Here is a 16,486-nt window from a genome sequence, read left to right as displayed (position 1 = left end):
GCACCAAAGATTGTAACAAGATCAAGAGGATTTCTATTATCATCAACTAGTCGTTTACCCGCGCGATGCGGCGGGAAACATATCACTTAGGTTGGTGAGTTACGGCTATGTACAGGGCGGTTCGGTTTTGGGCCAAAACCAAAACCAACTTCACAATGCAACGGAAAACACAACACTTGTTAGTAAATCTAAGGGTGAAACTTTGCAATATGAAACTATTTTTTTAGTTCTTTGATCATATCTTGATATATTGTTTTCAAACGGAAATGTAATTAGATGACAAATACTTTTTTGTGAACTTTTCATAAATTACTATTTTGTTATTTATGATCGAAAAACAATGCTAATACAATTTTAATCTACACGTTTTTTATAGCGCCTCAGTCCTGAAACTTTCAATGCATCAGTGAACCCGAAACTCCTGCTGAGAAACCCGTCAACCCTCAATACATCAAAAACAATGGATCTGGAACCATATAAAATGATCAACCGAGAAACCCAGATAACCTTCAATGCAACAGTGAACCCGAAACTCCTGCCATGGATACTCGTTTACCGTTAGTTTATCAGGCGTCTCGTGGTGGGTTAGGGGGTGTTTGGCATTCCTTTTGACTTCTGACTCTCAAAAGGAATAAGTAAGAAATTGTTACTTCTCAATTTCTCCTTTTTGAAGGCATAAAAGTCCTTTTCAAGGGGTGTTCGGGATTCCTTTTGACTTCAAAAGTCCTCAGATGATATGATGTTTGGGATTTCTTTTAACTTCTAAGAAGTTAATAAGTTAAAATTAGCTCCAAGAGTCATTTTCAAAAGGAATCCCAAACACCCACTTATTTTAAAACAAGAATAACATTAGGACATAATAAAACAAACAGAAGTAAATAAATGTAGGAGTTAATTACGTAAATGAACCCTTTGGTATGTTAAAAGTAATAGGTTTGGAGCTTAACGTTGGGTAGTAAGAAGTTTAGGATTTATGGTATTAGTTTTGTAACACTTATGAAATCTAACACTAATGTTGGTTTGTACTACTTTTATTTATTAACTTAAACGTGATCATCTATACTTCAATCCGGCCTATTATTTTGACTTTTTGGGTAAACTTTATTATTGATCGAAGACATCAGCAACTACAATGTCACTTTCTACTTATAAATTCCACCAACACAATGGCCAACAGATTAAGATCTAAATTTGAGCACATGACAACCCATTAAAAATCCTGGTTTTTCAATAGATAATATGAATAATTTAAGATGGCAATAATAAAGGCCGTCTCAACTAAACAATTATCATTTTGAGAGTAGAAAACTACATATAAAAACGCAATAATAAAGGCCATCTCACCATCATACTAACCCACTTCATATTATGTCAATATTAATGACAAACTTCATATTAAATAACAATAATAACTGCAATAATATTTCCAGCATGTTTTTTGAGATCTCGCAGGCAATAAAGGATAAACGAAAAACACCAGCAGCATCAAACTGAAATGCAACAGTTAACCAAAATACAGTGATTAGCCAACCTACTTTTTTGTAACTTGATTCTATAATCATCATTATGGAATGGCAATAATAAAAACAAACTTCAAATTGATCACAACGATCAACATCTGCAAGTATTTTCATACTTATTGTTAATTACCCAAAATGAACATCAGCACTAAACTAAAATAAAGCAACCATTTCTGAATCAGTTCGTATGTAAACCAAACAACTATTTCTTTCTCCGCTCAAAAGTCGAAATACCACATAATATCAAACTTAAATAGAAAGTTAAACAAACCAAAAGACAGTCCAAGTTTAGTTGTTAAAAACCCAAAGACGGACCAAATTAAAGTAAAAATAGAAAGAAAAAAATCTCATCCAGTCTATGATGCCGATTGTCCTTTGGCCATCATTACAAGATGTTGAGTTGTGACCGATTTTCACTCTTCCATTTGTGTGCAATCTACCTCCCTTGAATGGTGTCGCATTCTTGATGGGTTTAGAGCCAAGCCAAGGAGGCAAGGACTACATCATCAGAATATTCATCCACAAGCTTCCATGTTTGTGTGAGTTACCATTCCTTACCCTTGTGTAGTCTTAGAAACACCAGTGGCTACAGAAATAAGAAACCCTCGTTATGCAAAATCTCGCCTTAAGGTATCAGTCAAAAACTCACTCCCTTGTAGGATATGATGCATAAAACTAATCACCCCTGGAATAGCCAAAAGCTCACTTCCTACAAGATTTTTTAATATATTATTGAAGTTAAAGATAAAAATAAATGTATAAAAGCATGTATTATATTTATACATTTACCCAGTTATACTTAATTCTTGGCATATATCTTTAGTTGTATTTTCAACAAAAATCAACACTTGCTAATCCAACTTTAAAAACTACCAAAAAAGGAATACATACTTTGTTTTTTTAGAAAAATAGCAACACGCTTTCATTTTACTTACCAATGAAACGCCACAACTTACCTACATGAACAACCCCAAAACCAGGTCACGTTGAGAAGCCTGTTAATAGTTTCAATAACTTATTGAAGTTAACTCTTCTTACCTCCAGAAGATACTATACTACTTATCTTAAATGGTTCGATTACCTATGTGATAGTCAACACAATCACTGGAACTATCTTTTACTAAGAGTAAAATACTGATCATCACAGATATGATAGATCTAATATATTTTTTTATTTGTTATGTATTTTTTAGTGCGGTTTTAATGAAATTTGGCAGATGACTATAGAGTGGATTCAAGTCAAACAAAGGAACCACAAGGCTCGTTCAGGTCCACTCAGGCTGGTGCAGAGCGTTTTTAGCACCTGAGTGTGTTTGAGGCGATTTGGTTGTGCCTCGCCTCGCCCTAAGAGCCTAGGCTTGCGTCTACGCTCTAGGGCGCTTGTGACTACTATATAGTTAACTACATCAAATGATCTAATTTTATTGGAACCAGTTGCCAGGTGGCAGCCCGCTCGTTCGTCTCTGCGAGGTGGCGGTTGCTTCTTTTTGAAAGAAAAATATCGAGGTGTCGTCTGATAGTTCACTCTTATACGAGACTTCAGATGCTAGCAAGATCAATCACTCTTTAGATTTTGGGTAGGTCATTACTTGTAAAATCATTTAATCATTGTTTTGGTAAAACAGGTCAAAATACTGATCATAAATTCATCAACATCTTGTTCACTTACAGTTTTTTGGATAAGGCAGCTGTGGTTGCACCCACGGATCATACAAACGGGTCGATAGACCCATGGAGGCTTTGCTCAGTGAGTCAGGTTGAGGAACTGAAAGCAGTGTTACGGTTGCTTCCAATATTGGGCCACGGGTATCATGTTCGCCACAGTTTACTCACAAATGAGTAACCTATTCGAGATTCCACCAGCTTCACTCGGGATTTTCGACACTATAAGCGTAGTATTCTGGGTCCCTGTATACGACCGTGTTATAGTTCGCGTGGCCAGGAGACTCACAGGTCAATAAAATGGGTTGACCCAGCTTCAACGAATCAGGACTGGCCTCTTCATTTCGATATTCAGCATGGTTTGTGTTGGAGTTCTTGAAGTCATTAGGCTGCAGATGGTTTCAAGAAACAATTACTATGAACTCAAGCACATTCCCATGTCTATTTTAAGGCAGGTGCCACAGTACTTTCTTGTCGGGTGTGCCGAAGTTTCTAAGTTTTTTCGGGCAGTTGGAGTTCTTTTATGAACAAGCTTTCTTAAATAATAAAAGATAAGTTTTCTAATATTAAAAGATAAGAGTTACCTCCCTCCTTCCGCTTTGTGTGCCAAATTAACTTGATACATTTTGCTTGGCCTCTTTAACATGACAATAGACAACTGCTTTTGGAAATATGCTCCAGAGTGATGCCTGACCACCGTCATCCCGTCCCCTCAAAACTTGCGTATGTAGCCTGCAGGTGATCTCTTCGTTGTTAAGAACGAACATTGAAGTTATGGGTGGGTCAACTGAAAACAAAATCATTTTATTTAGACCCAATAAAACAGAAAATAACGTGACTGGATGACCCAGTGCTGCAACACATCTGACCAGTTTGAACCGTTTGACCCATTCATCCGTATATGAGGCTCCAGCTTTATAACCTGTCAAGATTATCCCTACAATTTACCAAAACCATTCTAAGCACATAATCAAGTCGCCGGCAACGTATATCAGCCTAAAATCGAGTATGGGGAAGTAAAATTACCTGATTCGTTAAGCAATAGATGGATTCGAGGTCTCAAACTCTCAATGAGTACCTAGATAGACATTCGTCGCTAGAACCCTAGTTCCCTTTGCCACCTCTACCTTCTCCAAGGACTCTCCTTCCCGTCGCTCTCTCTCTCTCTCTCACAAACACACTTTTTCTTGTCTCTGGTTATTTTCTCAGCAAATGAAAAATGAAAAGAAGCAGAATAATGGGTCTCTGGTTTAAACATATATTAATCACAAATTAATTTGGATTAGCTGATCTTTAAGATAAACCAACCTGCCACTTTGTTGTGCCTAAAGCAGTTTGAAGCTCCCTACAAAGATCATCCAAATCAACTGATTTAACCCCTTCTTTCTTCTGTCTGACCCATGTCCTGTAAGCTGACTCCATTCTGTATATCCATGGTTTTAAAAAACGGCTGAGGCGTGCGCCTCGAGGCGCGCCTCAAGGCGAAACGCCCAAAAAACGACTCTGAGGCACGCCTCAGGGGGTTTCTAGTGTACATGCGCCTCAAAGAGGCTGAGGCGCTAAAAAAGCTGCGCCTCAGGGGTTTCTGATATTTGTTTTTGACTTTTTATGTCAATTTCAAGCAATTTATGTCTTTTTTATGTTTGTTTTTGATGATTTTGATGATGAATTTAGTTAGTATTATTATTTTATAAGATATACAATTTTATATTTATTTTTTTAATTCCGCCTCGGGCTTACGCCTCGGTTCGCCTCGAGGCTTACGCCTCGTGAGGCGAAGGGAAAACGCCTCGAAACTCGTTTCCGTTTTTTTAAACCTTGTGTATATCAATAACTTCTAAATTAGATTGAAATAACAAAAAACCACATGAAAAAACTGATAAATATAATAGTTAAAAGACAGATTAACTGGTCTTTCTCAAAACCAACTATGTCACTTGTTTCTTCTATTTGATTAAACCACTTTACAACAGATCAACTGATTTTGCTAAAAACTGAGTTTGCTATAAAGATAACATAATAACCAAGCATGTTGTTTAAACCTTCCAGTTTTGTGGAGCAACTTTGTCCATGACCAGAACATGACTATCCCACTTGTCTGCTACAGCCACCAATAGCTTTCTAGTGAAGCTGCATTTAGATAAACAAAATCATTACTATTAGGTCAGCGAGCTTTTAGAGCTAGAATCAAATTCCTCACCGCAAGATTAATTTACAGTAAACTAACTTTGGAGGGGCTGAAAGAACTTCTACCTCTGAAATAACAAAATCAAACTTGTCATCGAAGTAATAAAAAACAGGTAATGTGAAGTGTATCAGTTAAATTACCAACTTCAGATGCCTTTTCATCTACTCTCATAAGTTCATCAGCTTCTTCAGCTGTCTCAGTTTTCACGGGAAGTCCACCAAAGCTCATGTGATTGACCATCCCTTAAAGTATATTGTTACTGAATGAGTATAACTCATATATAAAACTGCTAATTTCTTACAAAAAACAATCTGACCATTACCAGCTGAGCCTACTGTAAGCTGTTATTTTTTGAATTCTTTATATCATTTTCCTCTCTGATCACAGGTTTAGCATCACACCGGGGCTGAAAGAAAAGATTCATAGAGTCAAATCTAAAGCAAGAGACTGAGGAAGAAAATGTGATGCCAACGTATACGTACGATTCAGGGAAGTTAGTGCTACGATAAAGAATATGTTGAAGATAATCAAAAACCCAAGGAGTGCTCCAACAGATATCCACAACCAGAGCTTTCCCAACTGTTGATGCATTAATTTGCGGACCAATATTGGGCTGCATAAAGCCAAACATATAAAACCAAAGATGAATATAACCTAATCACAAAAAATAACACTGAAACTCAAAATAAACCAACCGTATCAGAAAAAAATGCTAGAAATCTAACCTTGGTAAATAGATTATTACAAAGGATCTACCAATCGATCAAAACCCTATCTATTGAAACCTGAAAAAACTTCAAACAACGCAAAAAATAGTGTCAGAAACGTAACTTTGAATTAGGGCAAAAACAATCCATAATTCAGTCAACACCTTCACAAGCTCTTACGATATGTAACATTAACAAAAAGATAAAGTCCGGTTCAGCGTTGTTGATGAATTTGAGAGAGAGAGAGAGAGAGAGAACAAGAGGTTACCTTCATCGATCTGGTGAAATCCTCATAGATCTGGTGAGAGATCTGGCGAGATCCGAGAGAGAGGCCTGATGAATCGCCAGGAATCGCCATAGAGAGAGAGAGGATGAGAAGATGAGCGGCGGACAAAATCAAACGAGAGATGAGAAACCCTAGTTTTTTGTGTGTGCGTGTATTTAGTTTAGGGGAAAGGGTACAAGTGGAAAATGAAGTTTTCTGGTGCTTAAAAGACTTGTACATCATGCTTTAGAAGTGCTTTAAGAAAATTTCAATGACCTTAAGAAGTCCTTTGGATATGTATATTATATATAGTATAGATATAGATATAACAACCTCTTTTCAAACGGAAACCCTTTTCAAACGGAACCCTTTCAAACGGAAGGGTCAGTTTCAAACGGACAGATCAGTTTTCAAACGGACAGGTCAGTTTTCAAACGGACAGGTCAGTTTTCAAACGGACAGGTCAATTTTCAAACGATGGGAACTGGTTTCAAACGATGGAACCTGATTTCAAACGATGGGATCACTTTTCAAACGACCGGTTCAAACGGATGATGATCTTCAAACGATGGAACCAAAGTTTCAAATGGTCAGACACTGTTCGTTCAAACGGTCACCTATTTTCAGTCAATTTTCACCATTATCACTTCGAGTTTTGATCTGAAACTTTCAAGGCTTTGTCTATGTTCAAAAAAACACAGTCTCTGAACTTTTTGTCCAATTTTGTCCGGTAAAACTCTCTGATCTGATGAAAGAAGGTGTAGAAATCAGAATTTTGAGTGAAAAACGAGCTAAACGATAAGAACTCTTCCTCCTGAGTTCTGATACCACTTGTAGGATCGTGTGACGTCCTGAATGAGTCAATCAGAAGAGCACTCAGACCGAATCAGAGGCGGAATTCATTGATTTGGTCTTCGTTCAGCTTGTATTCACTATTAATTGTCTCTTGTATTGATTATAACGAATATACAGTCACGGAGACACTTCGACAGAGCTTCGCTGTCGGAAATCACAACTGTTACAACTAAAACGTTTGAAGCCTAGATATACTAGATAGCCTGACCGTTTGAACTTGCTCAAACGGCCAGCCTCTTCAAACGGACAGCTTCAAACGGCCAGCCTCTTCAAACGGCCAGGCTTCATTTAAACGGCCAGGCTTGTTTTTCCTTGATTTCTAGCCCAATCTGACCTCCAAAGAACCCAAGACTCGACATAAGACGAAGACGACAGATGACTGCACCAACGTATTCTGGCATTAGTTACAGATGCATCGATGAGAGAGAAAAGAATAGAGGATATTCGAGTTGTACGCGAATTTCCTCAAGTGTTCCCAGAGGATTTACCTGGTCTACCGCCTCATCGTCAAGTCGAGTTTCAAGTCGAGCTAGCTCCAGGAGCAGCACCTATAGCTCGCGCACCGTATCGTTTAGCTCCAACTGAACTGGAAGAACTGTCAAAGCAACTACAAGAGCTCTTGGATAAGGGCTTCATTCGTCCAAGCTCTTCGCCTTGGGGAGCTCCAGTACTATTCGTGAAAAAGAAGGATGGCACTTTCAGGATGTGCATTGATTACCGCGAACTGAACAAGGTCACAGTGAAGAACCGCTATCCTCTTCCTCGTATAGATGACTTATTCGACCAGTTGCAAGGGTCGAGCTACTACTCCAAGATAGATTTGAGGTCAGGGTATCATCAGCTGAGAGTCCGGGATGAGGACGTCTCCAAAACCGCATTCAGAACTCGCTACGGTCACTACGAGTTTCTGGTCATGCCATTTGGGCTTACGAACGCGCCTGCAGTTTTCATGGATCTTATGAACAGGGTGTGCAAACCCTATCTAGACAAGTTCGTCATTGTTTTCATCGACGACATCCTGATCTACTCCAAGAGTCAGGAGGAACACGAGCAGCACTTACGTCTTATCTTGGAACTTATTCGAAAGGAACAACTGTACGCCAAGTTTTCAAAATGCGACTTCTGGCTTCGTGAAGTCCACTTCTTAGGCCATGTGGTGAACAGGGATGGGATTCATGTCGATCCATCCAAGGTAGATTCGATCAGGAACTGGCCTGCACCGCGTACACCAACAGAAATACGCCAATTCTTGGGTTTGGCGGGATACTACAGACGATTCATCAAAGACTTTTCCAAGATCGCACAGCCACTTACTATGTTGACACAGAAAGGTGTTACCTATCGTTGGGGTAATACACAGGAAACTGCTTTTCAGTACCTGAAGGATAGACTATGCAGCGCACCTATTCTCTCATTGCCAGAGGGCACGGATGATTTTGTGGTCTATTGTGACGCATCGATACAGGGGCTTGGTTGTGTATTGATGCAACGGGATAAGGTTATTGCTTACGCTTCTCGTCAACTCAAGGTTCATGAACGAAACTACACGACGCACGATTTAGAGCTGGGAGTTGTTGTTTTTGCACTTAAGATATGGCGACACTACCTGTACGGTACCAAGTGCACTATTTACACCGATCACAGGAGTCTCGAGCATATCTTCAATCAGAAGGAATTGAACATGCGTCAACGAAGATGGGTCGAGTTACTTAATGATTACGAATGCGCCATCAAGTACTATCCAGGCAAAGCCAATGTTGTGGCTGACGCTCTCAGTCGAAAAGATACTTTACCTAGGCGTGTACGAGCCTTGCAGCTCACTATTCAGTCCAGTCTTCCTGCACAAATACGAACTGCTCAGATGGAAGCATTAAAGCTCGAAAACGTCAAAGCTGAAGCCTTACGCGGCTCAAGGCAACGAATGGAACAAAAGGAAGACGACGCCTACTATGTAACAGGACGTATTTGGGTTCCACTATATGGCGGTTTACGAGAACTTGTGATGGATGAACTCACAAGTCTCGCTACTCGGTACATCCAGGTTCGGATAAAATGTACCACGATCTCAAAACAACATATTGGTGGCCTAGCATGAAAGCCCACATCGCGACTTACGTCGGCAAGTGTTTGACATGTGCAAAAGTCAAAGTGGAATATCAGAAACCAGCGGGCCTACTGCAACAACCCAGGATACCACAGTGGAAATGGGAAGAAATTTCCATGGATTTTGTTACTGGCCTGCCTAGATCCCAGCGTGGGAATGATACCATATGGGTGATCGTAGATCGGCTCACCAAGTCTGCACACTTCCTGGCTATTAAGGAAACAGATAAGTTCTCCACTCTCGCAGACGTTTATCTTAAGGAAGTTGTTTCGAGGCACGGGGTGCCCACCTCCATCATTTCGGATCGGGATGCACGATTCACGTCAGAGCTATGGCAAGCGATGCACAAATCTTTTGGCTCACGATTAGACATGAGCACAGGATATCATCCTCAGACGGATGGGCAGTCTGAGCGAACGATCCAGACTCTTGAAGACATGCTTCGGGCATGTGTTATTGATTTCGGCAATGGCTGGGAAAAGCATCTCCCTTTGGTGGAGTTTTCGTATAATAACAGTTATCACACCAGCATACAAGCCGCTCCATTCGAGGCATTGTACGGACGTAAATGCCAGTCACCTCTCTGTTGGGCAGAGGTGGGGGATAGTCAGATCACGGGTCCAGAGATTGTAGTGGACGCCACGGAAAAGATTGCACAGATACGACAACGCATGGCGGCAGCACGCGACCGTCAGAAAGCCTACGCGGACAAGCATAGGAAGCCTTTGGAATTTCAGGTCGGGGACCGGGTTTTACTTAAAGTCTCACCCTGGAAGGGTGTGGTTCGTTTTGGCAAACAGGGCAAACTAAATCCGCGGTATGTCGGACCGTTCGAGATCTTTGAGAAAATAGGCAAAGTGGCCTACAAGCTAAACCTACCAGCTGAACTTGGTGCAGTTCACAACGTATTTCACGTGTCAAATCTGAAGAAGTGCCTGTCAGATGAGACCCTCATAGTTCCTTTTAAGGAACTCACTATCGACGAGCGGTTGCAGTTCGTCGAGGAGCCAGTTGAAATCACGGACCGGGATGTTAAGGTCCTCAAAAACAAGAGAATCCCTCTTGTTCGAGTTCGTTGGAACTCCCGTCGTGGCCCAGAATACACCTGGGAACGCGAAGACCAGATGACAGAAAAGTATCCTCAGTTATTCGAAACCCATACAACCACTACTGAGGCTGAAGCTACTACTGCGGAATTTCGGGACAAAATTCCAGATCAACGGGGGGAGGATGTGACACCCAAGGAAAACCAGTGAACGATGCAACTTACCTAGCTTCCTCAGTAACCGCATGCTAAATTTCGGGACGAAATTTCTTTCAAGTTGGGGATATTGTAACAACTCGAGTTTCCGACTTTCACTTACACATTTATTACGCGTTGACCTTGACTGTACAGTTGTTTGATTTGCTTGACTTATAACTGAAACCGTTGTAATAAGATAAATCGCATTGTTTTTGCATGAGTATGTGTTGTTGTGTTGCATGATTATTTGTTGTTTGTGGCATAAGAACGTAACTGACTAAATCAATACGGACCTACAACCCATTAAGAACCCGACGAATCAAACGTGATTCGCCATGCATCCTCTTGACGAAACTGGCTTGTTTCGCTATACACCCTCTCGACGAAACATCTATTTCGCCGGCCCAAGATTAGTAAAGCCCAGTTATGGCCCAAGCTTGGTTGCGTGATTATATTAATTTAGGATGTGCAATTGAGAACGGTTACTAAACTCTAAAAACCCTAGAACTCTTTCCCCTATTGACGGCTGCCCTGTGGCTTCGAGACTCGTAAAGAACATCACTTTCTTGTTCACCGTGGTTAGTTCTAGTTCTTATCTGATTATCCGATTATTTGAATATCATTCTCACATGTTTTCTGCGATAATTAATTGATATGTTAGTTGTTGATTGAAATTGTTGCATCACTAAATGAATTAAGATTGCATATAATCGCCGGCTATTACATCGATGATCGCATGTGTTTTTGTCAGTTAATATGTGATTATAGTTGTGGTCAATTGTTGTTGAATTGTTGTGTGCCATTGGCTTAATTGTCGGCTGGATCTAGGGTGGTCCAATCAACAAAATGGTGGCTCTACACCTTTAATAATAACATCAAAAGTCTATCGATCAGTGCATGTGATCGTTTAAAATATTGTTGGCCAAATTGTTATTATGACTTATTATGTGATGATATGGGAGGTCCAATGGGAAGGTTAGCTTTGCATTTGTGGTCCAATAATCTCTTGTTGAAATGAAAAGTGGTCGGCTATTACTCTCATGATATACATGTGATCTTACTTTGACAAATTGATGCTAGTTCATGTGCTGCCAAAACAAATAAAGATCATATGATTTATTATTAGGTTAATAATAAATATTTGCATGTGTGGGATGATTTGATCAGTGGGTTGGGCGGCCAATTGAAGACCATTGGCGGTGGGTTCGGCCCAATAGTACTAGGGAACCGAGTTTTGGGGTAGCTAACTTGCACGTGACCATCGCACCTTATTTGACTATTATATTTTCGGTCCTATGGCATTTGGCGGTGGGTTCGGCCCAATAGTACTAGGGAACCGAGTTTTGGGGTAGCTAACTTGCACGTGACCATCGCACCTTATTCCTCACCGCAAGATTAATTTACAGTAAACTAACTTTGGAGGGGCTGAAAGAACTTCTACCTCTGAAATAACAAAATCAAACTTGTCATCGAAGTAATAAAAAACAGGTAATGTGAAGTGTATCAGTTAAATTACCAACTTCAGATGCCTTTTCATCTACTCTCATAAGTTCATCAGCTTCTTCAGCTGTCTCAGTTTTCACGGGAAGTCCACCAAAGCTCATGTGATTGACCATCCCTTAAAGTATATTGTTACTGAATGAGTATAACTCATATATAAAACTGCTAATTTCTTACAAAAAACAATCTGACCATTACCAGCTGAGCCTACTGTAAGCTGTTATTTTTTGAATTCTTTATATCATTTTCCTCTCTGATCACAGGTTTAGCATCACACCGGGGCTGAAAGAAAAGATTCATAGAGTCAAATCTAAAGCAAGAGACTGAGGAAGAAAATGTGATGCCAACGTATACGTACGATTCAGGGAAGTTAGTGCTACGATAAAGAATATGTTGAAGATAATCAAAAACCCAAGGAGTGCTCCAACAGATATCCACAACCAGAGCTTTCCCAACTGTTGATGCATTAATTTGCGGACCAATATTGGGCTGCATAAAGCCAAACATATAAAACCAAAGATGAATATAACCTAATCACAAAAAATAACACTGAAACTCAAAATAAACCAACCGTATCAGAAAAAAATGCTAGAAATCTAACCTTGGTAAATAGATTATTACAAAGGATCTACCAATCGATCAAAACCCTATCTATTGAAACCTGAAAAAACTTCAAACAACGCAAAAAATAGTGTCAGAAACGTAACTTTGAATTAGGGCAAAAACAATCCATAATTCAGTCAACACCTTCACAAGCTCTTACGATATGTAACATTAACAAAAAGATAAAGTCCGGTTCAGCGTTGTTGATGAATTTGAGAGAGAGAGAGAGAGAGAGAACAAGAGGTTACCTTCATCGATCTGGTGAAATCCTCATAGATCTGGTGAGAGATCTGGCGAGATCCGAGAGAGAGGCCTGATGAATCGCCAGGAATCGCCATAGAGAGAGAGGATGAGAAGATGAGCGGCGGACAAAATCAAACGAGAGATGAGAAACCCTAGTTTTTTGTGTGTGCGTGTATTTAGTTTAGGGGAAAGGGTACAAGTGGAAAATGAAGTTTTCTGGTGCTTAAAAGACTTGTACATCATGCTTTAGAAGTGCTTTAAGAAAATTTCAATGACCTTAAGAAGTCCTTTGGATATGTATATTATATATAGTATAGATATAACAACCTCTTTTCAAACGGAAACCCTTTTCAAACGGAACCCTTTCAAACGGAAGGGTCAGTTTCAAACGGACAGATCAGTTTTCAAACGGACAGGTCAGTTTTCAAACGGACAGGTCAGTTTTCAAACGGACAGGTCAATTTTCAAACGATGGGAACTGGTTTCAAACGATGGAACCTGATTTCAAACGATGGGATCACTTTTCAAACGACCGGTTCAAACGGATGATGATCTTCAAACGATGGAACCAAAGTTTCAAATGGTCAGACACTGTTCGTTCAAACGGTCACCTATTTTCAGTCAATTTTCACCATTATCACTTCGAGTTTTGATCTGAAACTTTCAAGGCTTTGTCTATGTTCAAAAAAACACAGTCTCTGAACTTTTTGTCCAATTTTGTCCGGTAAAACTCTCTGATCTGATGAAAGAAGGTGTAGAAATCAGAATTTTGAGTGAAAAACGAGCTAAACGATAAGAACTCTTCCTCCTGAGTTCTGATACCACTTGTAGGATCGTGTGACGTCCTGAATGAGTCAATCAGAAGAGCACTCAGACCGAATCAGAGGCGGAATTCATTGATTTGGTCTTCGTTCAGCTTGTATTCACTATTAATTGTCTCTTGTATTGATTATAACGAATATACAGTCACGGAGACACTTCGACAGAGCTTCGCTGTCGGAAATCACAACTGTTACAACTAAAACGTTTGAAGCCTAGATATACTAGATAGCCTGACCGTTTGAACTTGCTCAAACGGCCAGCCTCTTCAAACGGACAGCTTCAAACGGCCAGCCTCTTCAAACGGCCAGGCTTCATTTAAACGGCCAGGCTTGTTTTTCCTTGATTTCTAGCCCAATCTGACCTCCAAAGAACCCAAGACTCGACATAAGACGAAGACGACAGATGACTGCACCAACGTATTCTGGCATTAGTTACAGATGCATCGATGAGAGAGAAAAGAATAGAGGATATTCGAGTTGTACGCGAATTTCCTCAAGTGTTCCCAGAGGATTTACCTGGTCTACCGCCTCATCGTCAAGTCGAGTTTCAAGTCGAGCTAGCTCCAGGAGCAGCACCTATAGCTCGCGCACCGTATCGTTTAGCTCCAACTGAACTGGAAGAACTGTCAAAGCAACTACAAGAGCTCTTGGATAAGGGCTTCATTCGTCCAAGCTCTTCGCCTTGGGGAGCTCCAGTACTATTCGTGAAAAAGAAGGATGGCACTTTCAGGATGTGCATTGATTACCGCGAACTGAACAAGGTCACAGTGAAGAACCGCTATCCTCTTCCTCGTATAGATGACTTATTCGACCAGTTGCAAGGGTCGAGCTACTACTCCAAGATAGATTTGAGGTCAGGGTATCATCAGCTGAGAGTCCGGGATGAGGACGTCTCCAAAACCGCATTCAGAACTCGCTACGGTCACTACGAGTTTCTGGTCATGCCATTTGGGCTTACGAACGCGCCTGCAGTTTTCATGGATCTTATGAACAGGGTGTGCAAACCCTATCTAGACAAGTTCGTCATTGTTTTCATCGACGACATCCTGATCTACTCCAAGAGTCAGGAGGAACACGAGCAGCACTTACGTCTTATCTTGGAACTTATTCGAAAGGAACAACTGTACGCCAAGTTTTCAAAATGCGACTTCTGGCTTCGTGAAGTCCACTTCTTAGGCCATGTGGTGAACAGGGATGGGATTCATGTCGATCCATCCAAGGTAGATTCGATCAGGAACTGGCCTGCACCGCGTACACCAACAGAAATACGCCAATTCTTGGGTTTGGCGGGATACTACAGACGATTCATCAAAGACTTTTCCAAGATCGCACAGCCACTTACTATGTTGACACAGAAAGGTGTTACCTATCGTTGGGGTAATACACAGGAAACTGCTTTTCAGTACCTGAAGGATAGACTATGCAGCGCACCTATTCTCTCATTGCCAGAGGGCACGGATGATTTTGTGGTCTATTGTGACGCATCGATACAGGGGCTTGGTTGTGTATTGATGCAACGGGATAAGGTTATTGCTTACGCTTCTCGTCAACTCAAGGTTCATGAACGAAACTACACGACGCACGATTTAGAGCTGGGAGTTGTTGTTTTTGCACTTAAGATATGGCGACACTACCTGTACGGTACCAAGTGCACTATTTACACCGATCACAGGAGTCTCGAGCATATCTTCAATCAGAAGGAATTGAACATGCGTCAACGAAGATGGGTCGAGTTACTTAATGATTACGAATGCGCCATCAAGTACTATCCAGGCAAAGCCAATGTTGTGGCTGACGCTCTCAGTCGAAAAGATACTTTACCTAGGCGTGTACGAGCCTTGCAGCTCACTATTCAGTCCAGTCTTCCTGCACAAATACGAACTGCTCAGATGGAAGCATTAAAGCTCGAAAACGTCAAAGCTGAAGCCTTACGCGGCTCAAGGCAACGAATGGAACAAAAGGAAGACGACGCCTACTATGTAACAGGACGTATTTGGGTTCCACTATATGGCGGTTTACGAGAACTTGTGATGGATGAACTCACAAGTCTCGCTACTCGGTACATCCAGGTTCGGATAAAATGTACCACGATCTCAAAACAACATATTGGTGGCCTAGCATGAAAGCCCACATCGCGACTTACGTCGGCAAGTGTTTGACATGTGCAAAAGTCAAAGTGGAATATCAGAAACCAGCGGGCCTACTGCAACAACCCAGGATACCACAGTGGAAATGGGAAGAAATTTCCATGGATTTTGTTACTGGCCTGCCTAGATCCCAGCGTGGGAATGATACCATATGGGTGATCGTAGATCGGCTCACCAAGTCTGCACACTTCCTGGCTATTAAGGAAACAGATAAGTTCTCCACTCTCGCAGACGTTTATCTTAAGGAAGTTGTTTCGAGGCACGGGGTGCCCACCTCCATCATTTCGGATCGGGATGCACGATTCACGTCAGAGCTATGGCAAGCGATGCACAAATCTTTTGGCTCACGATTAGACATGAGCACAGGATATCATCCTCAGACGGATGGGCAGTCTGAGCGAACGATCCAGACTCTTGAAGACATGCTTCGGGCATGTGTTATTGATTTCGGCAATGGCTGGGAAAAGCATCTCCCTTTGGTGGAGTTTTCGTATAATAACAGTTATCACACCAGCATACAAGCCGCTCCATTCGAGGCATTGTACGGACGTAAATGCCAGTCACCTCTCTGTTGGGCAGAGGTGGGGGATAGTCAGATCACGGGTCCAGAGATTGTAGTGGACGCCAC

The 16,486-nt window shown here is 41.0% G+C and overlaps 2 long non-coding RNA genes across 13 annotated transcripts; both read right to left on the bottom strand.

The window, feature by feature from the left end:
- Positions 1-1,247: 1,247 nt before the first annotated feature.
- On the bottom strand, positions 1,248-6,512 carry LOC110917081. Of its 11 annotated transcripts, none has more exons than XR_002580305.2 (13): positions 6,346-6,506; positions 6,096-6,164; positions 5,853-5,983; positions 5,693-5,776; positions 5,511-5,612; positions 5,383-5,437; positions 5,225-5,312; positions 4,491-4,605; positions 4,209-4,375; positions 4,052-4,119; positions 3,767-3,914; positions 3,190-3,571; positions 1,670-2,229 (listed from the first exon to the last, which is right to left on the bottom strand). It is a non-coding gene; the product is annotated as an uncharacterized LOC110917081 (long non-coding RNA). The 11 variants fall into 11 exon arrangements; XR_004884563.1 differs by having other exon boundaries at positions 1,670-2,106; XR_002580309.2 differs by lacking the exon at positions 1,670-2,229 and adding an exon at positions 1,248-1,490 and having other exon boundaries at positions 4,491-5,312; positions 6,346-6,512.
- Positions 6,513-11,923: 5,411 nt separating this feature from the next.
- On the bottom strand, positions 11,924-13,060 carry LOC110917544. Of its 2 annotated transcripts, none has more exons than XR_002580640.2 (6): positions 12,896-13,060; positions 12,646-12,714; positions 12,403-12,533; positions 12,243-12,326; positions 12,061-12,162; positions 11,924-11,987 (listed from the first exon to the last, which is right to left on the bottom strand). It is a non-coding gene; the product is annotated as an uncharacterized LOC110917544 (long non-coding RNA). The 2 variants fall into 2 exon arrangements; XR_004884562.1 differs by having other exon boundaries at positions 11,930-11,987; positions 12,065-12,162.
- Between the last annotated feature and the right edge of the window lie 3,426 nt (positions 13,061-16,486).

This window comes from Helianthus annuus, chromosome 16, assembly GCF_002127325.2.
Source record: "Helianthus annuus cultivar XRQ/B chromosome 16, HanXRQr2.0-SUNRISE, whole genome shotgun sequence".
In the NCBI taxonomy this organism is placed as follows: Eukaryota; Viridiplantae; Streptophyta; class Magnoliopsida; order Asterales; family Asteraceae; genus Helianthus; species Helianthus annuus.
This window is presented reverse-complemented; position numbering and strand designations above follow the sequence as displayed.